General features: G+C 41.7%; 1 protein-coding gene across 2 annotated transcripts in view; it reads right to left on the bottom strand.

Annotated features, from left to right (window-relative positions):
• FAM172A (family with sequence similarity 172 member A) overlaps positions 1 to 27,622 on the bottom strand; it is a 907,909-nt gene that overhangs the window by 32,950 nt on the left and 847,337 nt on the right. The window lies entirely within an intron of this gene.

Genomic DNA, 27,622 nt, shown 5'->3' with positions numbered 1-27,622 from the left:
GTAGGCGTTAGAGGTGGGTAGGAATAGTGGGCTGCGCGAAGGGGCGCACAAAGGGGCCTGCTCCTTTGGACGCGCTCCTTTGGCGCGCGGCGCCTGGGGTGAGTGTAAATTTAAAATTCACTCACCCGGCCCCTCCGTTGACGTGAGAGGGCTGGCTTAGCTGCAGGTCATGTGGTGTGGATTCCGATCGGAGGCCTTTCTGGTAGGCCTTGAGTGTATCCCCATTGCTTGCTGTGATCTGGTGCGAGGAGGGCGTCCTGCGGTGTTTCCTCAGCTCAGGCAGCGAAAGCTGTGATGTTGTTCTGCTTTTTGTGAAGCCCCTGTGGAGCTTGCCTCCAGCTGGCTGTGCGAGGGGTTGGGCAGAGCTGGCTGCTTCCAGGAGAGGTGGTAAGTCGTGAGAAGCTTTTGAACGGTCCCCTGGAGATTCGGGGGGGGGGCACCCGGGGTGAGTGATCCCGCATCGCATAGGCAATTTATCGCACCTGCGCTATTTTTCACTTCAAGTACTGATTAATACACTGCAGGGGGGGGGGGGGGGTTGGTAGAGAGTGCATCAAGCTACGTAGAGAGTGCATTGTACAAATCAAATCCTCTTGTTCCTTTCATGTATTCAAACGACAAAAACTCTTCAGTGATCTCAACTTTGCTGTTCATACCTCTGACTGGGTATGTATATCCCCCCCAAACCCCCCCCCCCAAATCCCACATCAAGTTAAAAGTACCCCCTCTTACAGTGGTATAAATAGAGAGTGACATATTGATTTCTATACAGAGGTGCTCTCTTCTCCCTCTCCCTTGGCATGTGCGATAAAAACCCTTTTCCCCGGTAACACGGGCAGAATGTGCACAAAAAATGAGTAGCTAATTCCATGTTACGCTATATCGCAAATGTTAGCTATTTTGATTTAATGTGCAAGTGGCTATATGTAAGTTACATATTCAATCTAGTGAATAATACTGACTTCATATTATAGACATTACTATAGCTGTTTCAGGGAATGATTTATCCTGGCTTGGAGTTTGTGTTTGGTCACTCCTGCATACTGCTTGCTGAAGTACTGGGTACACTATCTGAGGAAAAATCCATGCACATCTGTCATCACTACACAATGGCTGCGACTCCATCCTTTGTCTGGGGCTATAAAAGCTGCCTCTGCAGTATCCTCAGCTTCTCTTGGGCCAAGGAGTAGAAACTGGGCTTAGGAACGTAATGTTGATCTCCTGCATGGCAACACATTGCACTGGCACTGAGCCATCGGCCTGGCCCTCAGTAAGTGCTATTTAACCCCTGCTACTACTCCTTCCCCTATTAATGATACTTTTTGCTTCTTATGATGTTTTCACTGTTGATAACTGAAAAAATGTGATAGTTCCTGAAGAATCCTACAGTATTCATTTCTGCTCTACCTTCCCAAAGTATATATGCTTTTTCTAATTGAGCGTCCCTTTTCCTAACCTGGCCACCGGTACACTTTAAAAAATATTTTTTTTGAACAGTTCTAATTTTTCAGTTCCTCCAACTTAATAGCGCCATGATATTAATTTCGGAGGAAGTACAGAAAAACAATATTTTCTGCTTTTCTGAACATTTTTTGGGTCCCTCAAAATTTAACGTTTGCTCCGGGGCAGGCAATTTTGAAGAGTAAAAATGTGCGCGTCGGGCACACGGTTTTTTTTCATCAGGGGGAATAGCTAATAGCCTCATCAACACCTTTATTTCTCTGGTTCTTCCAAGTTATGTTCATCCAAGTTGTTCGCTTCCCTGTTCAATGTAAGACAATTGTTGTCATTGTTCGCATTTTTGTTGAATGTAAACCGAACTGATAAGTAACCCTGTTACTTGAAGTTCGGTATATAAAAGCTATAAATAAATAAATAAACACGAATTTGCATGTGATGAGCGCTATTAGCTACGCATGTGATTGGACATGCTAACCCCCATTTTGCATTGAGGGTTATGGACATGCGTCCAATTGCGCATAGAGTCGTGCGCTGCCTGTAGCACATGGTATTGCATAAGCCTCTTTATGTATAAAAAAATCTATTTGTCAGTTATTTGACCAAAATCTGGTAGACTTTCTATTACCTAATAACTGGGATGAAATGAGATTACACACTGGTTATGGTAAGTCTTTATAAGTTTAAATGAAAGCAAAAAATATAAATTTAAATTAAACATATTTTTTTCATTACATAGATTCCATCAGAAGCAACAATATTGCTCCCTGACGAAGCCTTCTCGTGAAACGCTGGCGAACAATGAAGCATCTGCGTTACTGCATTGGCAGTCAGTTTGAACCTCAAGCAATTAAAAATGCTTCCCATAAGACTCCAAAAGCTAAATTTTTTCACTTAGCTGGATTTTAAATTATGTCAGTACTTTAATCACTTTAAAGCACAAAACATTACACTAAAAAAACAGAGGTATTTTTAGCTTATGATTATACCTTCTGTCACCAAATGAGAAGTCTACAGCTTTTAAATTTGATATCTGAAGCCTTTCCTCCATTAACATGTGCCATTATTATGATTCTGTGTGTGTATGAACAATTTGGGGTACTTTGTTTTTGATGTGTATTAATAAGATATAACATGGGTCAATGGGTGCTGATGGTAGAAAAACAGTACATTTTATATAGGTCAGTAACAAACCCTAGTGGTTCAAACTAACTTGAAAGCTTTTCTAAAAGACATTAAAGTAGAAGATATATGGCTTGTGTTTTTAGGTCTTTGTGGAAGTTATGTGATAGATGAAGATGTAGCCAAGTGCTTGATAATTGGTCACGCATACACTAAGAAAGTACAGAAAAAGAAAATGTGATTATTGCTAAAATCAATGGCTTAAGTTACTCAACAAGAAATACAAACATATTTAATAATAATGTGCTACATTTTTCTAAGTCTGCCAGGTTTGAAACTTGTGTGCTCCAAAGGGCTGAAAGCTTAACTAAGAATAAGGAAGCAGAAATAAAGAAAGAGAGGTTAATCACAAGGAATCAGGGGACATGTTCAAAAACACTGCGAAGGCAGTAGTGATGAGATGGGAACCTGTTTCACAGTTCTGCTCTCTAATCACTGGGCAACACTGATTGCCCTAACTTATGTTCTGAATCATTAATATGTGTGCCCTCCATATGTTTTTTTAAGCTGAGATTTTAAGGCCAAAGACAATTTGTTACAAAGACTTGCACAATGTAGATAAAAATAAAATGTAGTACAGTCTTCAATAAAGGGCATGTGATTATTATGACCACCTACTGGATGCAACAAATAATTGTCTAGCACATCTATTACCAGTCACAGTAACATGGGATAGACTTAGGGGCTGATTTTCAGAGGATTTACGCGCGTGGGGGGGGGGGGGGGGGGGATGTGTGTTACATGCGCCGGGTCTATTTTATAAAGGCCCAGCTATGCGCATAAAGCCCCGGGACGTGTCTAAGTCCTGGGGCTTTACAAAAGGGGTGGTCCTGGGCCATTTGCTGCTGTGCTGAGGGATTGCGTGCCAGCAGGCTGCCGGCAGGCGCAGAAGGTAAATTAAACTTTTGGGGGGGATTAGGATAGGGCTGGGGGGGGAGATAGGTTAGGGGAAGGGGTGGGAAGGTTAGTTTAGGGGGAGGGAACAGGGAACATGTGCGCGCATGTTATAAAATCGGGCGTACATGTGTGCGCGCCGGGTAGCACGCGCACATGTACGCTCGCGCGTAGGTATGAAAATCTACCCCTTAAGTTTTTGGGTACTTGCCAGGTTCTTAATGGCCTGGATTGGCCACTGTTGGAAACAGGATGCAGGGCTTGATGGACCCTTGGTCTGACCCAGTATGGCATGTTCTTATGTTTATTCAAGTTTCAAAAGAACACCTTTTTTTTTAATTTATGTATATCTTTGGCAACCTGGTGGTTTAGTTAATAAGTTACAGAGAGGTTCATATTCAGAAGCATTTAGACAGACAGTTCAGAAGTTATCCATCTAAATAAATATTTGGGAATTTTGCTGGCTATATTTTAGCCCACTAGTAACTTAGCTAAGTTAGGGACGGTCTAAGGGCATAACTGGGAGGAGTTGAGTAGCCGGCTAAGTTATCTGGCTAATTCCGATATTCAAATTTAGACTGGGTCAAAGAGCTGTCCTAAAGTTAGCTGAATAAAATTAGCTGGCTAACTTTAAAATAGCCTGTTATATTCAATAGTGCAGCTGCCCTACTCAATATACCAGATAATCTTATCCTGCTAACTTTGCAATACAGACAGTGACTGAATATGGACCTCAGAGTAACAGAAAATTTGACCCAAAATGTTTTTTTTTTTTATTAGACTTCACCTTTAATATTGCAGCATTTTCCAAAAGATGGAAAACATATACAGAGAAATGATTCCAGTATATTTGTTGGTGGCCTCTTCAATAGTAGGATCTATGTTAGCTTTGCTCTCGGTTCCTTTTACAGGGCATAAGTTTTACTACATAAGTTGTAAAAAGGATGAGAACCAAAACAGAATCCTAGCTTATTATGACATTTATGCACTGCAAAGTTATGCCATTAGGGGAAGACCAAATTAAATAAGCAAGGGCAACTGCAGTGACCTGTAGGGATAGATGGGTATGAAAATAGCCACTGCTATTACTAGCAGTAGTAGCATGGGATCTTCTTAGTGTTTGGGTATTTGCCAGGTTCTTATGGCCTGGATTGGCCACTGTTGGAAACAGGATGCTGGGCTTGATGGACCCTTGGTCTGACCCAGTATGGCAATTTCTTATGTTCTTAAAAGCACTTCTTGCATTGGAGTCTGAAGTACAACATATTTTGTAGAATACCACATGTCCATGAAAGAAGGAATACATATCTATATCTATTTATCTATATACACCTACTCACAATTCACACAATAGCTGGAGGCCCCTATTCATTGTGTTTCACCCCAGTCCAAATCCAGCACTTCCTTCCACCCTCCTCAACCCTATCTCAGCACTTTCTTTCCATCTTCTCAGCCCATACCCAGCATACTCTGATACTTCTCCCTAGCCCACCTAAGCACTCCCTTCCCTCTTCTTCCCTCACGAGCATAGCTCCAGCATATTATGACCCCCCTCCTTCCCCAGTCCAATCCCAGTACACTCTAATCCCCCTTTGTGGCCCAACCCTGACACTCCCTTTCTCCCTCATGAGCCCATCCTCAGCTCCAGCACACTGTCCCCTTCTCCCCAGTACACTTTGATCTCTGCCATCCCCAGCCTTACCCTAGTAGACTGACTCATCCTCCTCAGCTTGATCCCAGCACAGTGATCCATCTTCTCCAGCTCAAACCCACCAGACTGTGACCACCCTCACCGGCTCGATCCCTCCCCCCCATCACCAGCCCTAACACATATTGCTTCCAGCTCTGAGCTTGATCCGCTCTCCCCAGCTCAACCCCAAAACACTGACTTGCCCTCCCCAACACACTCTACACCCACCTCCAGCCTGACCCCAGTACACTGTCCCTCACCCCCAGCATACTGACTCACCTTCCCCAGCTCAGCTCCTACCACACTATACCACTCTCATCAGTTCAGACCCAGTATACCCTGTCCCCCTTCCCAGTCTGACCCCATCATTCCCTTCCCCTCTCACTGGCTAGTCCACCCTGCCCCCTCCTCCACAGCCCTATCCTAGCTTATACTGCCTCCTTCCTCAGCTGAATCCAAACAAACTCTTCCCCCACCTCACCAATCTGAACACAGGTGTCCCGCTCTCCAGCCTGACCCTAGCACACGGTGACGCCCCTTAAATAAAAGACCCCCTAATCCCAAATCCATAAACCCATTAAATAAAACAAATGAAAACAAAAGTACCCCTTTCCTCCACCTATAAAACCCACTTAAAGTCCTCGCTGACCCCCAGACTTCCTAACATCCCCCACCTCAACCCTTATCCCATTACGGCTCCTTGGGACTTCTGTAGGATGGAGCGATCCCCAATTGCTCCTGCCTGGAATCTCCTGCATTCTGCGCTGTCACTGTTCCTCAGAGGAAAAGGAGGATGCGTGCTTGCTAGTGCGCCCATGCTTCCTCTTCCACCCAGTCACTGTATCAGGGCTTTCAGCTTTCCCCATAGCTGAGTCTCTCAGAGATCTCTCTGCTGCATGGCAGTAACCTCCCAAGTCATCCTTTTCCCAACCATGATCTACCCTAGCTGCGACTGGAGGGGAGTGCATGTACATTGCTGCACAAATGCATGCCCCTCAACCTCTAGTGACAGACAGCTAGCTTTAGGCCGAGCCACCAAAGCATATGATACATAGAGATTCTAGAAATAAGTAGAAAAGTCCTTACATTTTAAGTGTAATGATAATATTCTCTCTCTTACTCGGCAGCCACATGACAAGATAAACTTAAAAATGTCACTTGCCTTCACATTAGTATCACTTCAGAACTGTACACAGGCATCACTCTTTTGATGGATAAAGCACATAGTATTTTACTCCTTAACACAAGTTACAAACATTAAATGACTAAAGAAATAATTTTGTTTAAAGAAAAACACTTCTGCTTGTCTGAGCTTTCCCAACCTTTTCAGTTTCATGTGTTTGTTAGATAGACAGAGAAAATTTCCTAAGGGAACAATTTCCATCTCCTGTAGACCCTCTCTCTCTCTTGTACTCTTAGGTAGCTGGAACCAATTTTTTTTCCCTCATGGAAAATCATGTGCCAAACATTTCATCTTCTGGATCTTAAGCATTTATGCTATACTATTGTACTGCACTTTAAAAACTGTACCAAAACAACATATTAGAAGAAAGTAGATAACCTCTCATTATTTACAAGACTTAAAATATAACATGGAAGTAATTCTACACAACAAGCAAACGCATAGTCTTTTAGAGGGTAACTTTCAATCAGTTCACATAGGCTAAATTCTACGAGTACTTTTTACATGTAGATGTTAGCCGAAATTTTCAAATTCACTTTGAAAATTTGTGGGTGAGTACAGAAACAGTGCCAACATACACACAGAAAGTTACACCTTAGGTAGTGCATATATATTTAAGCGCATATTTTTGAAACTCAAAAATATGCATGCAAATCATGCTCCAGTGCCACTCCTCCAAAACACCTCTTGTAATGAGCTTTGTAAAAGTATATAGGAAATTGCTTTTGCACATAACTTTTATGTTCACACGCCGGGCCAGGAAATTTTCAAAAGGCTATTTACGCACATAAAACTGGGGTTTATATGCATAAATCTTTTTGAAAATTAACCCCTTAAAATATGGAAGAAAAATAACTGTAAAAATAAATACAATCAACAGCAAACAAAATAAATCCCTCACATTTGGACCACATAAAATCAACATTGTTAAAATTCTAGGGTCATTTGGACTCTGACCCAAATACTGAATAAATAGTATAAAACAACTCTGGAAAAACATTATTTTCTTAACAAATATTTTATTTAGCAAAAAATGTATATTTCTCATCAGAGCACTTTGGGGTAGATTTTAAAAAGCATTTACTCGAGCAAAACTGGTTTTTGCTCGAGTAAATACACTTTACTCAAGTAAGTGGGCTTTTCAAAATTGCTACAATATATGCCATTGAATTGTCCATAGGATTTACTCAAGTAAGTGCACTTTACTCGAGTAAATAGCTTTTGAAAATTGCTACGATAGTATGTCACATTTACATGCGTAACTCCTTTGAAAATGACCCCCTTTATTTTTTCTAAAAATAGGAAACAGTTTCCTCAGACTGCACATTTTTTTTCATGACTCAGATAGAAAGTATTAAGAAAAAAGGAACTCACACCTACATGAATTTTTTCACTGAACCCAATCAGAATACAGCTTTATGGTAGTTATGTGCTTGCTACACACAAACCTTTTGCAGTTATCCAAATATAATTTATAATCTGCTGTTCTGAGGTGGACATCACAATGTGCCCTTTTTCCCTCAGCAAGTGCAGTAGTGGATACTGGGATTTTGTAGTCCAATTCAATCAATGCGGGTCTGATCAACTTGTAGTTTTTGTTTGGAAGTGTATCGATTAACTGGTCTCCTAATTAAGTAGGGAACAGGAAATACTTTCTTGAGGTAATCTGCTGTTCCAAACAGAAGGTCTCATTCAAACAACAAAACTGGCATTGAAACCAACACCAAGCAGCAACGCATGGCTCAGAGGGAGGTAACTTCGAAGGAGACTAATGAAACAGGAGAGTTAGCGCATCCCAACAGAGAAGTTCCAATAAAAGCAAAAGAAGTCCATGTGCCAATAAGTAAAGAATCGCCTTAGTTAAAGGACTCAAAATTATCTCTATCAACTGAAAAACCAATTGTTACTACAAACAAAAAACACACTTTGAAATGTCTGTATAGCAATATCACAAGTTAAGAAGTAAGGTGGGAGAGTTAGAGTATATAGCAGTGAATGATGATAGAGATAGATGTAGACAGATGGACTCAGGACCAGTGGGTTATGCTCCCCTGCCAGCAGATGGAGACGGAGCAAGCTGACATCACAGTATATATAACCCTGCAGTGACCCCCTGCTTGCCAGTATTCTCTTCAAAAGCAACTGTGGACAGACTAGCAAAAATACTTGATTAAAACAGTCAACCATAACTGTATTCAACCAACAAGAAACACTGAACTCACGTAAGAATCTAGGTACCACAATCTAGGGATTGGATGAACATTTACCAGTAATCCCTTGGGATCCAGAGCCTCACAGGAGGACTATTGATACACACATGCGGCAGCCGAGGGCAAGAAGCTGAGTCCATCTGTCTACACTAAGGAAAATGAAATTATCAGGTAAGTAATTTCTCCATTTCCTAGTGTGTAGACATATAGACTCAGGACCAGTGGGATGTACCAAAGCTACTCCCTAACAGGGTGGGAGGCTGCCCGTGGTCCAGTCAACACTGCCAGTGCAAAGGTTGCGTCCTCCCAGGGAATCAGAATCTGTCTCATTATCAGTGCCATCCGGGTTCCTGCCAGGAATACCAGCAAGGAGTAGAGGCAAGTCCCATCGCTTTAGCATAGGACTGGAAGAGGGAGGAGCCAGCAGCTGAGGGTTCAACCTGACAGGATTGGGTGAAGCAGAGGACTTGGCCTGAAGAATAGCTTGTAAGTCTAGAAAAAATTCCACCCAAGAAAAAGCATTTGGGTCTAAACCAAGTCGGGTCCAAACCAAGAAGGAACTGGAGCGGGGCCCACAGAACTACCCTCTCCGGCAGAGGAGCCAGTCAAGGGAGAACCAAGATCTTGTGTCCCTCGAGCCAAGGCCGTAACCAACCCTTCATCAGAATGGGAGGAGCCAGGCTTAGCAAAATCTGAGAAGACAACTCACCCTGATCATCTGAACAGTGCTGACACATGTTAGAAGACAGATCAGGCTAAGAAGCCCTACTATGACAGGCAATAGAAAGAGAAAGGCACTTAGGCTTCTTTTCTACCAGTGCCATCATGACAGTAAATGTGCGTCTGAACAGCTCGCACTCAAAAATTTATGCGCACAAAAATTAAGGGCCAGAGAGGAAAGTGCGACAAGAGACATGCACAACTTTTACGACAAGCAAAGTGATTGAAACAGTGCAAAATTTGTGTGCAAAAGGTGCATGCAAAAACTGAGTGCACAATGCTGACTAACTACACACACCGATGACCTGTAAAAGGCAGCAAAACACGCACAGGAGTACGCGAAAACGCCATTGTGGCCTACCATGTGGCATGCAAGCACAAAGCCGAATTGTGGGCCCTAGCCCACCAGGGCTGCTCTACTTGCCAGGCTGCCCAGTTCCCACACGGGAGCGGGAATGAACATCGGGACGGCGCGCTGAGCATGGAGAAAGGAGGAAGTCCTAAAAACTCCAATGTTTCTGTATCTTAAGGCAAAATGTTCACTTTTTTTTTTAAACATTATCTAAGCTCAGTGCTTACTGGCTGAGTACAGAGACAGTCTTTGGCTGTGGGGGAAGAGGGTATCTACCTGAACCGCCGTGCTCGGCCTCCTGCACCCGCTGCCTTTCAGCTGAATGAGAAGCTAAGTCCACGCCGGGAAACCCAGCTACCGGACCAAGGCACACCTCTGAGGGACCGCGTATAACACCTCATGAATTCTTAACTGGGAGAGGGACCTTTTGGTATCATTGCAGGAGAGCGTGGCTTTCTTTTCCTTAAGTCAAATTTCTCCTTCCAAAAAACTCAAAGCAATCCCCATAGGGAGATGCACGTCCACCATCTGCTGGAGACAGAGAATACTGGGAGGCTGGAGTCAATGCAGGAGTATATATATATATACATATATATATATATACTGTGACATCAGCTTGCTCCAGGTGGCAGGGGAACATAATCCACTGGTCCTGAGTTTGTTTACACGGTAGGAAAGGTTTAAAAGCACGACGTATGCAAAAACCAGGAGATAAGCAAATATGTCAGGCTGGCGTGTGCTGAGTGGATTTTAAAAGCCACGCGAGTACGCGTATATCGCCTGCAAATGAAAAGTTACCCAAAAGGGGTAGGGTGTGCGCGTGATATGGAAGGGGCATAGGTGTTCCTGGATTTCGCAATGAAACCAGAATGCACTTATGTGCACAAGTGCGTATCGGATCCCCAGCTGCATAAATTTACTTCTGCTATGGATGGAGTTTAAGTCATAAAACAAAAAACAACAACTGATCAGTGGTGTTTTAAAGTTCGGGGCTAACAGGGGAGAAGTGAGACTATTTATTTATTTTTTATTTAGAAACTTTTATATACCGGTATTTGTGGGGACATCATACCGGTTCACATAATAACTGCAAGGTTGGAAAGTACATTTCAACAGGGAGAGTAACTGGGCGCGGGGATAACCAATAGGCAGAATGAAGGATAGAAAACAAGAAGGTCATAACCAGAGAATAACACCTGGAGGGGGGGGGGGGGGGGCGGGCTACGGAGGGGGAGGGAAAGCTATTCTGTGTAGGCATGGCTGAACAGGAGTGTTTTTAGTTTCTTTTTGAATTTGATTGCACAGGGTTCAAGGCGCATGTGGACAGGTAGGGAGTTTCAGAGGGCTGGACCGGCAATGGAGATGGCACGGTCGCGGGTGGAGGAGAGATGAGCTGTTTTCAAGGATTGAACATGTAGGGTGCCTTTGTTGGTGGATCTGGTGGCTCGGGTGGACAAGGAGGCAGTGAATGGGAAGTCGAGCCAGTTTGAGTTGTGGGTGTGGATGGACTTGTGTATTATGGTCAAAGTTTTGTAGTGTATACGGGACAGGATGGGGAGCCAATGTAAGTCCTTAAGGATGGGGGTAATATGGTCGTGTTTGTGTGTGTTCGTGATGAGTCTTGCAGTAGCATTTTGCAATAGTTGGAGGGGTTTTATCGAAGATAGGGGGAGCCCTAAGAGGAGGGCATTACAGTAATCAAGTTTGGAGGTGAGGGTGGCTTGAATCACTGTACGGAGGTCATGGGTGTAGAGCAGGGGTCTGAGTTTCTTTAGAACATTGAGTTTGAAGAAACCAGCTTTGAGGATGGAATTGATGTGAGGTTTCATACTGAGATTGGGATCGAGGAGGACTCCGAGGTCCCTAACGGAGGGTTGAGCATTAAGGAGGTTAAGTTTAGGGTCGTTAGGCGGGAGGTCAGGGGGATGCGAGGAGATGTGGAGGAGTTCTGTTTTATTAGTGTTGAGTGCAAGCTGAAGGTTGGTGAGGAGGGCGTTGATGGCTGCTAGGCAATTTTCCCAGTGCTCCAGGGCGACAGATATAGAGTTGTGAATGGGAATGATGATCTGTACATCATCAGCATAGAGGTAGAATTTGAGTTTAAGGTCAGAGAGGAGGTGGCAGAGAGGTGTGAGGTAAACATTGAAGAGGATCGAAGAAAGTGATGAGCCTTGCGGGACTCCTTGTTGTAGGGGGTATGAGGCAGATAGGTTGTTTCCAATTTTAACAGAGAACTTTCTGTTAGAGAGGTAGGATTTGAACCAGGCGAGGGCTATTCCTGAGATGCCGATGCTTTCTAGCCGTGTCAGGATGTGGTGGTGGCTGATGGTGTCAAAGGCCGCTGAAATATCGAGAAGGGCGAGGAGGTAGCTGTGGCCTTGTCCCAGACCTCTGAGGAGATGGTCAGTAAGGGAGAGGAGTAAGGATTCAGTATTAAAGTGTTTCCTGAATCCAAATTGGGAAACATGGAGGATATCATGGTTTTCAAGGTAGTCCATGAGTTGAGAATTAACCACTTTTTCCATTAGTTTGGAGATAAAAGGGAGGTTGGAAATGGGGCGTAAGTTGGAGGGGTCTTTCGGGTCTAGGGAGGGTTTCTTGAGGAGGGGTTTAACAACAGCGTGTTTGAGGGGGTCTGGGACTGTCCCATGGGTGAAGGAGCAGTTGATAATATCTGCTATAGTGCTGGCTATGCTGTCGGGGATGGCTATTAGAGCTTTGGTGGGGATGGTGTCGTTGGGGTGAGAGGCTGGCTTAAGTTTACGAAGGAGGCTTATGATTTCTTTAGAGGAGGTAAGGTCAATTGTGGCCATTGAAGGTTGGGTAGGAGGGGGAAACGAGGGTGGGTTAGTGGGGGGACAGGGATTGGTGGGGGGGAAATCTGGAGAGCAGGTTGGAGATTTTACTTTGGAAGTAATTTGCCAGTTGGGGGGGGGGGGGGAGTAGGAAGTCCTATCCCTTACTTGGGTGAACTAGAAACAAACTGGAGAAACTGGCAATGGCATGGACACGCATTTTAAAATCCCCCCATTTACGTGGTGAAAGCGGAATTTGGACACACCCACTTAAAATTTTGTGCATATGTGTGTGTGTTCAGCCTATTTTATAATATATGTGCATATACAGATGCATTATATAAAATGGCCGTGTCCCTTGGTGCAACCCGGCAAACGAGCAGGCATGTGTGCCCACGCGCCTGTTTAAAAATTACCATCCTAATTGGCATCTCAGAGACCTGGGAGAAGGAGGATAACCAAAGGGTCAGTGTTATACCAGGGTACAAATTATTTCGCAGTGATAGGGAGGATCAACTTGGTGGGGCCGTGGCAATTTTTGTCTGGGATAGCATAGATTCCAACAGGATAAAGATCATACAAGAGACTAAAAGCACAGTAGAATCTTTATGGGTAGAAATCCCGTGTGTGTTGGGTAAGAGTACAGCGATAGGAATATACTAGCAACCACCTGGCCAACATGATGAGACAGATGATGAAATGCTAAGAGAAATCAGGGAAACTAACCAATTTGGCAGTGCAATAATAATGAGATTTCAATTACCCCAATACTGACTGGGTAAATGTAATATCAGGACATGCTAGAGAAGTAAAGTTCCTGGATGGAATAAATGACTGCTTCATGGAGCAAATGGTTCAGGAACCAATGAGAGAAGAAACTATTTTAGATCAAATTCTTAGTGGAATGCAGGATTTGGTGAGACAGGTAACGGTGGTGAGGTCACTTGGCAATAGTGATCAAATTTGAACTAATGACTGGAAGAGGGGCAATATGTAAATCTACATCTCCAACACTAAACTTTCAAAAGGGAAACTTTGACTAGTTGAGGAAAATTGTTAGAAAAAAACAGAAAGGTGAAACTACAAAGTTTCAGAGTGCACAACAGGCATGGACATTGTTTAAAAATACCATCTTAGAAGCACAGTCCAGATGTATTTCATGCATTAAGAAAGGTGGAAGGAAGACCAAATAATTAGTGGCATGATTAAAAGGCAAGGTGAAAGAGGCTATTTTAGCCAAAAAAAACTTCCTTCAAAAATTGGAAGAAGGATCAATCTGAAGAAAATAGGAGAAAAAACACATCAGCACTGTCAAGTTAAATGTAAAACATTGATAAGACAAGCTAAAGAGAGAATTCGAAATAAAGCTGAGTGTAGAGGGAAAAACTCATAATAAAATCTTTTAAAAATAAATGTGAATCAGGAAAGCTGCAAGGGATTTAGTTGGCCTGTTAGATGTTTAAGGGGTTAATGGGGCACTTAGGGAATATAAAACCATTGCAGAAAGACTAAATTAATTATTTTCTTTGGGGTTTACTTATGAGAATGATGGGGAGATAATGGTTCTGGGGACGGTTTTCAAGTGTGATGATTTGGATGGACTGAACCAAATCACAATGAACCTGGAAGATGTAGTATACCAGGTTGACAAAATGAAAAGTAGCAAATCACCTGGACTGGATGATATATTACCCTAGGGTTCTGAAAGAACTAAAAAATGAAATTTCAGACCTATTAGTAAAAATTTGTAACCTATTATTAAAATCATCCATTGTACCTGAAGACTGGAGGGTGGCCAATATAACTCCGATAATTAAAAAGGGTTCCAGGGATGATCTGGGAAACTGTAGACTGGTGAACCTGACTTCAGTGCCAGGAAAAATAGTGGAAACTATTCTAAAGAACAAAATCAAAGAACATATAGATATATATGGGACACAGGCAGCATGGATTTAGCTTAGTGAAATCTTACCTCACAAATCTGCTACATTGTTGAAGGGGGTTAATAAATGTGGATAAAGATGAACCGGTAGATGTAGTATATTGGATTTTCAGAAGGTGTTTGACAAAGTCCCTCATGAGAGTCTTTAAAGAAAACTAAAAATTCATGGGACAGGAGTTGATGCTGGGCTTGATGGACCCTTGGACTGACCCAATATGGTAACTTAGGTTCTAATCAACTTGAAAAACATTGCCATTGGCCACCTGTTTGTTTTGTGTTTGCAAGTACTCATATGTATTAAGTGATCCAGATTGTGAACCCTGCATATGATTTTGTTACAAACCTTAATAAGTGGTTTTCTTTCCTCTCCAACTACTGTTATGTTATAATGCATTGTTAATAGCAACATTACTGCTTTAAACTTCATGGTCACATATGAAACTAAGGTGAGATTTCCATTAAGAGCAAGATGGATGAGAATTTTTCCTCTTTTGGGATCAGGATGCATTTTATTTGAAATGTCAGCCGTGGTTCTCCTGCTGGTGCCAAGAAGGTCAGGTTTTCACTTCTGCTAGATTTATGCTGATGAAAAAGTTATCACTCACAACATTCCTTCCTAATTTGTACCAGGGTTGAACATGTTTTTGTACAACATGGCTACCTGTTTGTGCTGTTCTTCCCCAGCTTTTTGCCCAAGTAGATATCCCTATTCACAGGTACAATATTGCCACATCATAGCACCAACAAATTTTGATGCCATATTTAGAGGGTTTGCTGGCCATATACTGTTTAAAGGGACAGCAACACCTGAAAGCTACTGCTGCTCATTCACAGTCCAGTGTATCTATGGAACATTCCATATTTTAAGCTCTTTCAGTGTCCTCACATCACAGAAGGCAGCAAACTTGCTCATAATTCTCCATTCCTCCTGTGTAACATTATTATTATAATCCATGTGCAGTACTATTTGTTGAACATTTCCAGACTCTTTTTGGCATGAAAACAAGGATGCTCTATGCATGGAGGCCACGACTCTTTCAGGGTTTTGAGGCTTCCAAGGAGCAAGCTACTCAAAATGAGGAGGCCTAGGTATGCCTTCAGTTCAGTATCATCCAGCTGTTTCTATGTTTTTATGATATCAGGATGACTTTTGTTTTTAACACTCAGCCTTCCTATTTTTCTCCATCACAATTATTGAAAAACGTATTGTCAGATATAAATAGGGCAAACGTTTTTGAAATTATGTCCCCCTGGTTTGCTCATATTGACCCATCTTGTTTGTATACAATGTCGGTAGCTGTCATTTTGCTAAACCCTTGCTACGTAGCTTTTTGACACAACCTGCCATTTCTGCCTTTCATGGTGGCAGCATCCAGGATAATCTCAGGGAGTGGTGGCTATGGTTTCCTTGACTTAGAAACCCTAGGAATGCCTCTATTATGCCAGCCATGGGATGCTCCTCTTCCTCGTACCACCGGAGAATTTGGCATTCTGTCTGCTTGTACCACCTACTCCTCCCCATTACTGCTGGATGAACCTTCATGGGAAATGTGATTATCAGGTTTAGAGCAATCATTTCTCCCTGGTAGAATATCTGCATCGTCTTCAATGAAAAACCCCTCAAATAATATATCATTGCTATCATCTGTGAAAAACAGGCTGATTATTTCTTCAGATATGCAGCTCAAATTCCTTGATTTTCTGCACTGTAGAAAAATATAACATAATGGCACAATAAACTTTAGGAAATAGAAAACCAATGCCCCTCCCCCTAATAAAAAAAAATAAATCCAGACATGGCACAGTTTTGCTAAGCCAAAAATATGACATGATCCCAGGTTGTTATTTCAATGAAGAAGCAGAGAAAATATAAACCTGTATTTCCTAAACATGAAGGAAATAAGTTTTTGTAGTGAAAACGTAGCTTCACTGCCTTCTTTGCTCTCTAGATGCCAAAGGCTCTTGGAGACAGTCAGGATCCACAGCCTTCAAAAACAGTGAGGAACACAATAACAACAAGATAAAATGTAATGCTTTTCTGCTGCTTGCAGGTCTCTGTGAGCTCAGTGACTCCCACTTATGGCCTATAAACAAAACCTAAAGACTGAATGATGCAAATGCTATAGGACTTTTTAAGGTGAATCTGTAAACTCTTTGGGGCTGAAATTCATTGCATATGGATGTAATTTATTGTATGATACCTTGGTTTAGTGCATCATATAAATGCAATTATATACAGCCTTATTCTGCACTTTGCTTCATTGCACAATTGCTTTCCTAAGGCCGCGGATCACATAAATACTGTACCTAAGATGTTGAACATGTACAAATTATCATATGGATTTTATGTTAAAGTATGCTCTGGTAATAATAAAGCAGACATTTTGAGTAAATAAAATATTTAAAATTCATACACAACTAAATTGTATAATACATCTGATACATTGAGAATTAAGCATAATGTTTATTGTTACCTAGAATGCATTTTTTGGCGTCAATAAAATTGTGTTGGATACACCAGCTATTAATCAGTAATTTAATAAATATGCTCTTGCCTTCATCCAGCATATGAGTGTATTGCAAGAAACTGGGATCAGCAGCTAATACAGCAAAAGTATTGAAAATTCCAACAATTTGGTAAATATATTAAATAGTATGCACATTTTTTTTTAAGTAAAATCATTTCATCTTGACTTCAAACCAGGTAGGATGAATTTTACAACTCCTTAAAATGAACTATTTCATTTTACTATTTTTAGCACCACTTCAAATTTCTGTTTTCTGGCTTTGCAGTTTCCTCCTGTTCCTTCGTGCTTCCAGCTTCATTGGATGCCAGGGGACTTCATTCATAAATTCCCTTTCCTCCTCCCATTTTTAAACACCTCTCTGCTTTTTTCTAGCTAAGTCATCGCGGTGACTGTTCTTGACTAGAGGCCACAGACTAAGGCTCCCTCTGGATTACAGTTTGCATGCACACTTATGGCCTGATTCACTAAGGCATTTCTCGCATTCTGTGGCTATGGGAAAATGCCTTGATGAATCAGGCCCTTAATCTGGTCACAAGGTGTTGCAGCTATGTGATGGTCAAAACTCTATGCCCATCAACCTCTGCATCCTCCTTAGCCAGCCCAAGGAGCAGAAGCTAGGCTCGGGAATCAAAACTAGATCTGTTCCACTGTTATGCAAAGCACTGCCACCAACCCATTGCATTGACCCTCTTGAAATTTTATTTTTATTTTTAGTGCTTAGACTAGTGTTTTGAGGGTCATTGCCAGACAAATATAAAATAAATTCATAGACTAAGAGTACTTTAGGTTAGCTTTACATCCCTGCTCCCTTAGAAATTTTAAATCAATAACAAATCAACGAAATTATGATGCAGGAAGTAGTCCAGCAGCGAGAGGGAAGCTTTCCAGTCTTTTGCACTGAGTGCCACATGTATGATTATCTCCCAGCTGGCGAAAGGTCATATGTGTGCGCTAAGTGCAAAGGGCCGGATTTTAAGATTTAGGCGCGGGAGTAGATTTGTGTGCGCAAGCCGGCACGCACAAATCTATGCCTGATTTTAAAACATGCGCACGCAGCTGCGCGCATGTTATAAAATCCAGGGTCAGCGCGCGCAAGGGAGTGCACACTTGTGCACTTTGCGCGCACCGAGCCACACAGTCTTCCTCCGTTCCCTCCAATTTCGGAGCGGCCTCAGAGGGAACTTTCCTTCCACCCCCCCCCATCTTCCCCTACCTAACCCGCCCCCCAGCCCTACCTAAACCCCCCCCTTACCTTTAACTTAGAAGTTGTGCCTGCCTCTGGGCAGGCGCAGGTTGTGCGCACCGGCCGATGGCCGGCCCGCGATCCCAGGCACAGCAGCAAATGGCTGCTGTGCCTGGAGGCTCCGGCCCCACCCAGCCCACGCCCCGCCCCCTTTTTCAAGCCCAGGACATATTCGCATCTCTGGGCCTATGCAAGATAGGCTCGGGGCGCGCAGGAGGGGTTTTAAAAGGTTACACGCGTATATTACGCGCGTAACCCTTTTAAAATCTGCCCCAAAGAGCGCCAAGACCTCATAAAATGAGTCCAATCTCTGGAAGCTAGAGTGGCAAACCTGGAGGAGCTAAGGGAGACAGATAGGTATATAGAGGAGACCTTCAAGTACATAGCAGAGAAGTCCCACCTCCAATTTGGTAGTCCCTGTGCTGCTTTGGAGGAGAAAGGTCACCTGGAGGGAGAGCATCAGCTAACCTAATGTAGTATCTTCTCGCACTGAGGATAGGTCTCTAAGGGCATGTGCCTAGGAAGGAAGGGTTATGAAGGCCTTTATAGTTGGTGACTCAATTATTAGGAAAGTTGATAGCTGTGTGGATGGTGGACGTGAGGATTGTTTAGTAACTTGCCTACCTGGTACAAAGGTAGCGGACCTCACGCATCACACAGAGAGCATTTTAGATAATGCTGGAGAGGAGCCAGCTGTCTTGGTACATGTGGGTACCAATGACATAGGAAAGTGTAGGAGGGACATTATAGAAGCCAAATTTAGAGTTTTAGGTAGAAAGTTGAAATACAGAACCTCCAGGATAGCATTTCTCAGAAATACTCCGGTTCCATATGCAGGACCCCAGAGGCAGGCAGAGCTCCAGAGTCTCAATGCGTGGTTGAGATGATGGTGCAGGGAAGAGGGTTTTAGATTTGTTAAGAACTGGAGTTCATTTTGGGGAAGGGGGGCCTTTTCCGAAAGGATGGGCTCCACCTTAACCAGAGTGGAACCAGGCTGCTGGCACTAACCTTTAGAAAGGAGATAGCGCAGCTTTTAAACTAGATGATGGGAGAAAGCTGACAGTTGCTCAGAAGCGTATGGTTTGGAATGAAGTATCTTTGAAGGATACTTAGAGAACAGGGACAATAGGGCATCCCAGTAGAGAGGTTGCAATAAATTTCAAAGGGGATCAGGTGCCTTTAAGTAAAGTGCAGAAAGATTCCAAATTACCCATGTCAACTGATGAGTAGGTTGTTAATAAAACAAGAAACATACTTTGAAATTATATACAAATGCTAGAAGTCTAAAAAATAAGATGGGACAGTTAGAGTGCATAGCACTGGATGAAGAGGTAGATATATTTGGCATCTCAGAAACCTAGTGGAAGGAGGATAACCGATGGGACACTGTGATACCAGGGTACAAATTATATTGAAATAATAAGATGGATCAAATTGGTGGAGGGGTGGCATTGTATGTTAAAGAGAGCATTGAGTCAAACAGGATAAATTCTGCAGGAAACAAAATGCAATGATGAATCTTTATGGATAGAAATTCAAAGTAAAAAAGGGAATAAAATAGTAATGAGGGTGTATTACCGTCCACTTGGCCAGAATGAAATAAGACAATGAAATGCTAAAAAATTAGGATGCTAACAAAATCAGCAACACAGTAATAATTGGTGATTTCAATTACCACAGTATTGACTACGTGAATGACATTCTAGAGAAGAAAAGTTCCTAGATGAAATAAATGACTGCTTTATGGAGCAGCTGGTACAAGAACCAACAAGAGGGGAAACAGTTTTAGACCTAGTCCTTAGTGGAACACAAGATTTGATGCGAGAGGTAACAGTGTTGGAGTCACTTGGCAATAGTTATCACTACATTATCAAATCTAACTTAACAGGAGGGACTGCAAAAAAGAAATCTACTACAACAGCATTTAACTTTCAAAAAGGTGACTATGATAAAATAAGGAAAATAGCTAGGAAAAAACTGAAAGGAGCAACTGCAAAAGTCAAGAGTTTAGCTCAGACATGTTTTTTTTTAAAATACCATCTTTTTTAATTTCGGATATATTTGTAATTGGTCAGCATTGCTCCATTTTCTGTTTGTTCTCCCCAAATTTCATAGTACATAGGTCAAGGAGTAAAAAGAGAAATACAGCTTTTGGTATTGGATAAAATGGTGTAAAAGGATAAATGCCTAATTTTTTACTTTGATATATTATTCATTTTTTCCTTTTCTTTTCCTTAAGGTAATGATTAATGTATACTCCTTCTGGAAATAAGGCGTGTAGTAATGCTTTATGTAATTGTTTAAAAAATTTAATAAAGAGATAATAAAAAAACCCCAAAACAAACCATCTTGGAAGCCCAGACCAGACATATGCCATGCATTAGAAAAGGTGGAAAGAAGGCTAAACGATTACTGGCATGGTTGAAAGGTGAGGTGAGAGAGGATATAATATCTAAAAGCACATTTTTTCAAGATGGAAAAGGGATCCAAATGAAGAAAACAGGAAACAGCATAAATACTGGCAAGTCAGATGCAAAGCATTGATAAGGAAGGCAAAATGAGAATTTGAAAAAAAGCTTGCCATGGAAGCAAAAACTCATAATAAAAACTTTTTCATGTACATTACAGGTAAAAAGCATGTGAGGGAGTCAGCTGGACCATTTGATGATCAAGGGGTAAATGCAAAACTTAGGGATGACAAAGCCATAGCAGAGAGGCTAAATGAATTCTTTGCTTCAGTATTCACTGAGGAAGACGAAGAGATATATCCATGCCAGAAATTATATTCAAAGATGATGACTGAGAGGAACTGAAACAAATCTCAGTGAACATGGAAGATATATTAGGGCAAATTGACAAATGAAAGAGTAGTCAATCACCTGGAACAAATGATATATATATATATCCCAGAGTGCTGAAATAACTGAGAAATGAAATTGTGGACCTGCTATTGGAATTTGTAAACTATTAATAACATCATCTATGATACCTGAAGACTGGAGGGTTGGCAATGTAATGCCAATTTTTAAAAAGGAATCAAGAGGTGGTCCAGGAAATTACAGAGAAGGGAGTCTGACGCAGCTGCCAGGCAAAATGGTAGAAACCATCATAAAGAACAAAATTGCTGAACATATAGATAAGCACATTTTAACGGGACAAAGTCAACATGGATTTAGCCAAGGGAAGTCTTGCCTCACAAATTTACTACTTTTGAGGGCGTAAACATGTGGATAAAGGTGGGCCAGTTGATATAGCCTTTGATGAAGTCCATCATAAAAGTCTTCTTAGGAAATTAAAAAGGCATGGGATAGGGGGCAGTGTCCTATTGTGGATTGCCAACTTGTTAAAAGATAGAAAACAGAGAATAGGGTTAAATGGTAAATTTTCCCAATGGAAAAAGGGGGCTGCTGCTTTTTAATATATTTATAAAAAATCTGGAAATGGGAACAAGTGAGGTTATCAAATTTGCAGATGACACAAAACTATTCAAAGTTGTCAAATTTCAAGAGGATTGTGAGAAATTGCAAGAGGAAATTGCAAAACTGGGAGCCTGGGCATGCATATTGTAAATGAAATTTAATGTAGACAAGTGCAAAGTGTTTTACTGAGGGAAGAGAAACCCAAATTATAGCTACAAAATGCAAGGTTCCACATTAGGAGTCACCACTCAGGAAAAGGATCTAGGTATTATTGAAAATACATTGAAATCTTCTGCTCACTAAGCAGCAGCAGCAGCCAAGAAAACAAATAGAATGCTAGGGATCATTAGAAAAGGAATGGAGAATAAAACAGAGAATATCAAAATGCCTCTATCACTTCATGGTGCGACCTCATTTTGAGTAGTGCGTTCAGTTCTGGTTACCACATCTCAAGAAAGATATAGCAGAATTTGAAAAGGTACAGAGAAGGGCGACCAAGACAAGAAAGGGGATGGAACAATTCCCCCATAAAGGAAGGCTAAAGAGGTTAGGATTCTTCAGCTTGGAGAAGAGATGGCTGAGGGGACCCATGTTAGAGGTCTATATAATAATGAGTAGAATAGAACGAGTAAACGTTAATCAGTTGTTTACTCTTTCAAAAGGTTCAAAGACCAGGGGGACACACAATGAAGTTACTAAGTAATACATTTAAAACTAATAAGAGAAAGTATTTTTTTACTCAGTGCATAATTAAGTTCTTGAATTTGTTGCCATAGGATGTGGTGAAAGCTATTATTGTAGCTGCGTTTAAAAAAAAAGGTTTGGACAAGTTCCTGAAGTAAAAGTCCATTAACCATTATTAAGGTAGATTTGCAGAAATCCGCTGCTTATTCTTGGGATAAGCAGCTTAGGCCTGGATTTATCAAAATGCACTAAATATCGCAAGTGATAGGAAAAGGGGTGTGTTTTATGGTAATAGGCAGTTTATTGCAATTTGCACTAATACCTATATGAAGTGCTATGTTAGTGCAAATTGCTGTATTTCCTACATACAACCACTGGGGGGGGAACCATGTTTAAGCTCCTGGAGAGCCAGCCATTGGGGCCCTCCTACAACCACTGGGGGGAGAGAGGGAGAGAGAGAGAGACTATCCATGATGCCCTCACACTAGATAGGTATTTATATCTGTATGGTAGGCCCACCTAGTAACTCGAGGTGAGGTTTAGGTATTAGTGTAGGGGTTAGGGGCCAATTTGACATTCAAAGTGAGATGTACGAACAGAACAGTGCTCTCTTGTGAAGATTTGATGACCTTCGGAGTGAGGAAACTCACCCAAAGATGAGATTTGTGCAATGTTCTCTCAACCTAGCTTGATGGACTCTCTACCTGGGTAACATCAACCTAGGTTGAGAGAACACTGCACAAATCTCATCCTTGGGTGAGTTTCTTTATTCTGAAGGTCATTAAATCTTCACAAGAGAGCACTGTTCTGTTCGTACATCTCACTTTGAATGTCAAAGTGGCCCCTAACCCCTACACTAATACCTAAACCTCTCCTCGAGTGACTAGGTGTGCCTCCCATAGAGATATAAATACCTATCTAGTGTGAGGGCATCACATGGCTAGTTTCTCTCTCTCTTTCCCTCCCCCCCAGTGGTTGAAGGAGGGCTCCAGGAGCTTAAAACGGCATGTGCAAAAACATCACAATGCACGATAAAGCCCTATCGCACGGCTTTACGCAAATGAAAAAGGTATAGTTAAAATTTGTGTTAAAGCCGTGTGATACAGCTTCACAAAACTGTGAGCCCAGCCCACTTGGCCAAAATTCCTGCCCCAATATCCTCCCCTTTTTCTCATTTGCATCGCACCAAACGTTATGGTGCGCATGCGAAAATGCTTTAATGCATGTGAAAACGCCATATAGCACTTTGATAAATGACCCCCTTAGAATCTATCTACTCCTTGGGATCCTGCCAGGTACTTGGCTTGGCTACTGTTGGAAACAGGATGCTGGGCTTGATGGACCAGTATGGCAAGCCTTATTTTCTTATGTTCTAGCTTTGCAATAACATTATTTTTCTTCTGTAAGATTTCTTGTGGGATTATTTTTAAAAAACTAGTCTGTTTTCTTTAGGTTGCTCTTGTCAATGGATTTTTATAGTTTATTAGTTATTTCAGTGGTGAACACACACAATATTATTTCAGTTGTTTCTAGAACCTTACTACTGACCCAAGAGAGAGAAATGATATTAAATTATAATGTAAACCCAACTCAAACTAATTACTGTGTAAAATGTTCATGTTAAAAGACTATTGCACAAAAACTACTTCATGTTAACTTTTCTCACATATCAGATTGGTAAAAATTCTGAAAAAATATGGTACAGGTATTATAATGTTTTAGTGACTGAATCCTTCTAGCTTCCCTTCCAATTTAGACCCATGCTATTACTCCAAATACTTAAAACCACATTGCATTCTGTTACATGGAAAGTAAGCAGGCATAGTCCTTCTTGCCGTTTATAACATGGTGCGGATTGGCTGGAGGTCTCTCCACCCTCCTCATAACCCCAACTCCTCATCCTGGGAACAAAACAATTACCATGAGGCTGTGCAGCCTTGTAGGAATTTTGAATCAAGCAAGAGTTGATTCGACACCTGATTGGTAGGGCCAGTGAACTTTAGGAAAAGGTAGGAGGGGAGAAAGGGTTTAAGTGCCAGGCTCACCTCTTCCTCCTGCCCTTGTTTTTAGTTGTTGTGATTCCTCTTTTCCTCCCTTGTCTTGTTATGGTACTCTTGTTATTGTCATTGCTGCTGTTGCAATTTTGGTGGTAACTCGAGCTCTATATGACAAACTGCAGAATTTGTTGATTCAAGAGTTAAGCTAGTGCATTTGGTAACTCTCTGGTGGTAGGGGGCAGGGATTAACACTGGGCTGTTGTGGCAGGGTTGATCTTACCCGGCTAAGCTGTAGGACCTCCTCTGCTGGGGCGTGGCAGGGGTGACTTGGTGTAGTGGAGGTCCGCCGATGTTGCTTTGGAAGGCAGGTTGGCTGTTGGCAGTCATGCCGGGGTTGTGGCATGGATAGACTAAAGCTAGGCAGGTAAAGGCGAAGTAATGCAATGTTAATTGCATTCTATGTTGATATGTTGTGTGCGGGCTGAATTTTATAGATGTCAATAAACTGCAGCCTTGTTAAACCCACTTATTAGTGTCCTAGCTGTTTGTTCATGGGCTGTGGAATGGGTTGGGGAAGGTAGGAGAGCTTAACGAAAGATGCTAACCCTGTATACCCATGTTATGAGTCAACGGTTTTATTCAAAATCTAAAATTTTCTGTAAAATTTAAAAAGTAACATCAAAATGGCAGACAAAGTACTACTGAAGACAATTTCTTTTTTATTTATTTCAGCTAATTAGTTATTGTGATATTGTACTATAAGTCTTGCAGTCTGAATATGTTAACCCTTATGTGACATTAGGAACCCGCACACTCCAAAGGGTTAAATGCATTTGGGAAATCTTTTACTTTTTTTTACAATTTATTGTGCTCTTTTTCTAATATAATATAGTCTAATAAATCTTATAACAGTTGGAATATATTGTTTGTATGTGTCATTTCATACAATTTTTGGAAGGTTAGCAAATCACCAATGCATAAAAATAAATGGAAAAGCAGAGGTGGAAACAGCTGCATACAGCACAGTACTTTATGCTTTGGAATATATTCCCCATCACAAAACTACCATTTATACTATACCATACATTTTTGGTAGTTATCATCAAAGAAAGATCCTTCAGATAGCAGAAAAAAACCACAATAGGCTTGATTCATCAGGGCCTTTTCCCCAAAGATACAGAATAGGAGAAAAAGCCTTAGTGAATCAGACTTAATATGTTCCCTGTGAGGGAGACAGAAACCAGGGTTGAGCTCGCTGAGAAGGCCACGCTGGAATACTGATGCTGACATTCTGCCTAGTTTATGAATAACTAAAGGTTACAAGCACAAAAATCAATGTCTCCTGCATTAAAGGTGGCAAAGGAAGTTTTTGTAACTGCAGTGAGTAGTTTACATATGTAAAGGGCACCAATTCTCAGGAAGCCATGCCTATAAAACATTCATAGGAAAAAGGAGATTGGCCCAGTAGACTTTATTAAACCTGGCTCTGAGCTGGGAATGAGTAAAGAAATTACTTCTCGTATATGTCTGTCAGGTTTTTAAAAGTCCTGAAAACTAAAAACATGTACTTTTATCAGTGTTGGAATTTCAATAAGTTATGAAAAATAAATAACTGATGTTTATGTCAAGGCCTTTTCTGCTGAGGACAAAGAGAAGGTACTGCACCTGGGTAGGCAGATACCTTAGAGAGGTTGGGTGGTTCAGAGTCAATGTCTTCTGCCTGAAGTAGCCACCATCCCCCACGGGCTGGGCACTTGGGTGCAGGCGGCTGGCCAGGACTTGCCAGGAGGAGGCTGAAAATTGGAACTGGAGCAGAACCCAGGATTAAAGCCGAAGACCAGGAACAAAACAGGAGATGAGATGCAGCAGGAATCAGGAACACGCAGGAAAACAATGCTAGTTAACAGCAGAATGGAGCAAACCCTATGAGGAATGTTGTACCAGCAAAGGTGTGTCAAAGCTAGAGCTCCTTATATCCAGCCCCCAATTTGGAACATACCCAATGCTGGTCCAATAGGGAGTCTCCAGAGGCGGGTCTCCATAATTCTGTTTAGCTTGATGGTATCTACTGGATACTTGCTGAATTGGAGTCCTTGTGGCTCCAATGTAAGATCCCCTGACCTTGCACACCTAGGGCCCCAGGTTTGATCCCTGTTATCCCTGACAGTTTACCAGCATCTTGGGACCCCTTGGGAAAGACAGTCAGAATCTTTGTTTGTGAGAACAAGATTTAACATAATAGCAGAGTGCGACTGGCACTCTGCCCTGCTGACCTGCCTGACGAACCAACAAAGGCCTCAGCATACTTTCTCCCTCTCTCTGTCTCCCCTGTCTCCTTCCTCGTTTCCCCTGTTTAACCTGTGCCTTTTTCTTTGCTTTTTTCTTTCTTCTCTCCTCTGCAGACGCCGTTCCACGCCGCCCCGAGGACCCCGGAAGAGCAGCCGCGCTCCTCCCCCTTGGCTGATGCTACTGACGTCATCAATGTCAGAAAGCGCGCCAAGAGGGGGGGATTTAAAAAAGCGAAGAGAGAGCTGGAGGCGCCATGCGCTGGCATCGCACACCAAAGGAGCACAACAAAGGGGCATGCCCCTTTGTACACCCCTTTGCACACCCCAGAAATCCTGAGAACATCCAAACAAACCACACTGCGAAACTGAACAACAAGGAACATGGACAAAGAAAAAGACCAGGTAACACAATCAATTAAAGTCTGCATGAATAGAGGTAAATATGGGGAAGATTATTTAAAGAGAAACAGAGCCAGATATAGAACAAAAGATACTAAAAAAAAAATCCAAAGTAACCTTATACAGATAAAAAGGACCAATAACACAAAAAATACATCCTTAAACAATTTGCTAATGATATCATTCTTCCTAGTAAAACACACAATCAATCACAAAAAAGTTCCCAATAATCACAGACCAAACTTCATTGCTGTCACTGAATCATGGTTTATTTATTTATTTATTTATTTATAGATTCTTTTATACCGCGGTACGTATAGACATACATCACCTCGGTTTACAGTGAAACAATAAATTAGCAACAGGCTTTACATGTAACAGTTTAAAAAACAGTAAAACATTTGACAGCAACAGGCTTTACAGAAACAAGGGTTTTAAAGATAATATGCATACATCATTAAAATATCAAACAATAAAATATAAATAACCATGTATTCGCAGGAACAAATTAACTGTCAGCAGCAAGACCAATGTCACATTGCATACAATAGCCTAAATTGAGTAACAGTGGGGGGGTATGGAATAGCAGAATGTAAATACAAAATGCGAGGAAAAGAATTTGGAGCCAATGAGGAATA

Source organism: Rhinatrema bivittatum, chromosome 1, assembly GCF_901001135.1.
Source record: "Rhinatrema bivittatum chromosome 1, aRhiBiv1.1, whole genome shotgun sequence".
NCBI classification, from domain to species: Eukaryota; Metazoa; Chordata; class Amphibia; order Gymnophiona; family Rhinatrematidae; genus Rhinatrema; species Rhinatrema bivittatum.
This window is presented reverse-complemented; position numbering and strand designations above follow the sequence as displayed.